The sequence below is a fragment of the Triticum dicoccoides genome, chromosome 6A, assembly GCF_002162155.2.
Source record: "Triticum dicoccoides isolate Atlit2015 ecotype Zavitan chromosome 6A, WEW_v2.0, whole genome shotgun sequence".
Classification (NCBI taxonomy): domain Eukaryota; kingdom Viridiplantae; phylum Streptophyta; class Magnoliopsida; order Poales; family Poaceae; genus Triticum; species Triticum dicoccoides.
The window spans coordinates 480,079,010-480,082,890 of record NC_041390.1 but is presented as its reverse complement, the minus strand read 5'-3'; positions in this window follow the sequence as shown (position 1 = coordinate 480,082,890).

Sequence of the window (3,881 nt, the reverse complement as noted above, 5' to 3'; positions counted from 1 at the left end):
TTGATGATATGGGTAGTACAAGAGTAGATCTACCACGAGATCAGAGAGGCTAAACCCTAAAAGCTAGCCTATGGTATGATTGTTGTTCGTCCTACGGACTAAAACTCTCTGGTTTATATAGACACCGGAGAGGGCTAGGGTTACACAGAGTCGGTTACAATGGTAGGAGATCTAGATATCCGTATCGCCAAGCTTGCCTTCCACGCCAAGGAAAGTCCCTTCCGGACACGGGACGAAGTCTTCAATCTTGTATCTTCATAGTCCAGGAGTCCGGCCGAAGGTATAGTCCGGCTATCCGGACACCCCCTAATCCAGGACTCCCTCAGTAGCCCCCGAACCAGGCTTCAATGACGACGAGTCTGGCGCGCAAATTGTCTTCGGCATTGCAAGGCGGGTTCTTCTCCAAATTCCGTGTACCTGTTGAATAGTGTCCGGTTTCTTGTAAATGTAGTGCTCCTTGGCTTCTACGCCCAATAATGGACGTTTTCCACGTGTCAAACGAATACGAAAAGTCAGGGTGTTTTTTATATTTACACCCCTAGCCGCGTGAATGAGCCGCCTATTTAAGGGGACGAGGATTTAGATCCAAACCACACCTTCTCCCTTCCGCGAGTATTCATCAGAGTGTATCCGACAGAGGTCCATTCTATCATGGCCGGCCGCCATAGCTCCTCCTCTCGCCCTTCCATCCCTCAGCCTGGAGATTGGAAGAGGTGCTCCATCCCGCACAGCAAGCTAGTGAAGCTCCAGACCAAGGGATTTCTCCCCCCGGCCTATATGGTCCCGGTTCGAGCCGGACTTGCCACCTATAATGGCGGAGAGCAAGCGGAGAGCGCCCCTAATCCCTCCAAAGAAGAGCGGGTATGCCTTGCCCCTTACTTAATAAGCGGGCTCGGATTTCCAATTCACCCGTTTCTCCGGGGGCTTCTAGAGTTCTATGGCCTCCAGCTGAACAACCTCACGCCTGCCTCCATATTGCATATCACAGGCTTCATAGCCCTTTGCGAGCTGTTTTTGGGCTGCGAGGCTCATTTCGCGTTGTGGAAAAGGCTATTCTGCCTTGTGCCCCGCTCTAAGGAGGGGTCAATATATCAAGTGGGCGGAGCCGAAGTGTGGCGCATCGCCGGGACTGGATATCTATCCGGAACCCTAAAGAAGGTGTCCGAAGACTGGCCTTCGGAATGGTTTTATATAGAGGACGCCCTGCTGTCGGATCCTGTCTGGATCGGCCTCCCTGAGTTTGACAGTGCTCCCCTAAAGAAGTGCCTAAGCTGGCGTCCACGGAGCCCTCAGAGGGAAAGTGACAGGGACGTCATTTACCTGATGGGCCGGATAAGATTGTTAGCTCATTCCGGACTGACCATGATCGGGGTCATGGCCGCATGCATCATGCGAGGGGTGCAGCTGCTTCAGTATAGAGGCCGCCCCATGTGGGACTTCAACGGGGAGGACGACGCCACCCGCTACGGCCGTAAGGGGCCGGATTCGGCTGCCGCTCTAATAAAGACCTTGTCCGCTTTGTACAAGGGAGAAGAGGAGGAATTTCTTCGCGTCAACCCACGGGGTGGATTTTCTATGTACAATCCCCCAAGTTGGGTAAGTGGACACTTTTACTTGTCCATCCGTTTTATATTCCCATTGTTAAATTTTCAGTCTAACGACTTCAATGCAGGAACTGCGCCAGGCTGTTAAAGAAATAAACATCCCTCCTCCACAACCCGAGGATCCGGGACGGTCCCTCGACCCGGCCTCTCAAGAGGATCCGGACTTATCTGTGGAGGTGATTGATGGAGTGTTTCATCAATTGAGCAAGGACAACGCCTTGGTGGCCATTACGGCCGATTATCCAGGGCTACTCCCAGCCTCGCAGGTAACTGAGACCAAAGCCCCAGCACTTTGAAAAGGGATCTGTCCTCGCGTGTTTTCAATTGCCGTATGACAACCTGTCTTTGCAGGGGAGGTCCTTGAGACGGGAGGCCGAGCCTGCGGCGACTAGCCAACGAGGGGCGGCAAGGCCCCGCGAGCTGAAAAGAAGTGCGGTCCGGACTGAGGCACCGGTGCAAAGGTATAGCGCGCCACCTTATTCCCAGGTGTTATTCCTTCGAGGCATATTAACGCTCGTGCTCTCTTCAGGACGAAGAGACCTCGCCGGACTATATCCGGAGAGGCTTCCAATCGCGCCCCCACCAGCCAGGCTCCAAAGCCTGGTCCGGAAGCGGAGGCGAACACGAGGCGCGCACCGGACGCTCCTCCGACGAAGGATGCGGACAGGCTGTCTGCCACCTATTCCAAGGTGGAGAGTGCCATGAACCACAGGCGTCGCCGGACAGTTCTTCGCGACGCTTGTTTCTCCCAAGAGGCATTGGATGCCTTCAATTCGGGAGACGCGTACCTCCGTGCCGCTCAAAATGGTCTAGCCAGAGCCACGGAGCAGTATGTGAAAGACATACAAGTAAGAAAATTTTGGTAATTATATATATATATATACCAGTAGCCCCCGAGACTTGAAACAGTTAGAATGACTGTTTTAAGGATCATTTGTTATGCAGGTTCTTACAGAAAAGAATACCCTACTGTTCCAGGAGCTGGAAGAGTGCAAAGCCCAACTTGAGGCCGCACTAGCCGCGACAGGGGAGCCCAAGAAGAACCCCTCTGGTAATATACGCTTCGAAAGATAAGTATTTTGCGAAGTGCGGCATGGGTGCAAATCTGACAAATGAAATTGCAGATGGCGCCAGATTAAATCCGGAAGTGCAACAACTCCGACGCTAGCTAAAGGCTGGTGAGAGCGTGCTGACAAAGGTGAGGCGGGAGAAGAACGATCTCCAAGATGCCAACACCAAGTTGGGCGTTGAACTGAAGGACGTTTGTGCCTAGCTGTCGGACTCCGTGAAGGAGAATTAGTGGCTTCGACGCGGCATATATAGTAAGTGCTTAAACGAACTTTAAAAAAAAAGAGTTCAGCGAGGAAGTCGACTAACAGAGTAATGTCTGTAGGTATGCTAATAGGTCATCCTGCAGAGGAAATGCCCGGTTCTACGGGTGACCTTCTTCCCGAGCTCTCACAACTGCACGAGCGAGTTCGGCAGGTGATGCAAGGCGTCGCCCAGGCCTTGTGGCCATCCATCTCCATGCCCGAAGGCCTTGGAGAGCTTGTAGAGAAGCTGAAGGGAGTGCGGTGGCGCTTCCGATTGTGGAAGATGTCGGCCTGCCGTCAAGGCGCCAGGGAGGCCTGGGCCATGGTGAAGACGCGGTACACGAAGGCTGACCCAAACCACATGGACGAGGTCGGACCCGTAGGGCCCATGGGAAGGAGATCCCTGTGAGCTTAGTATACGGCCAAGTAGAGTTGGCCGCAAAGTATTCCCAACAAGACTGTAAACTAGACAGCCTGTTAGATGGTATTGAAGAGGAATACAATCAGTCAGATTGACTATGTAATTTTAATTGACATGTGTAATGCCTTCTAGCCAGATTGTAGATCGTTTGTCATGGCCGACCTTTTCGCTTCAACCTCGGGACCTGATGGTCCGGAGTGTGTCCGAATACCCTCGCGGTTATATAAGAACCGGGGTATGCATGGAGACCAGGCGTAGGGGTCATTAGTGCTTGAAAAGACAAGTGCCCAACTAGTTATGTTATATTACATGGTTAGTAAGAAACATCTTCCAGGGAGAATAGTTCCGTTAGGGGTTCCTTTCCCTGGGAGGCATGCCCTAAAGTGCATGTCCATTCTGCGAAAAGAGACGCAGGAAATACATCTGGGGGCGTATAGATAAATAAGTGAAAGAAAAGATCATCTTTAGTTCACCGACCGAATATTCCCTTAAGAACGCTAGCTTTCGGCTTCACCTAGTCTGAGGTACACATCCGGCTAACCC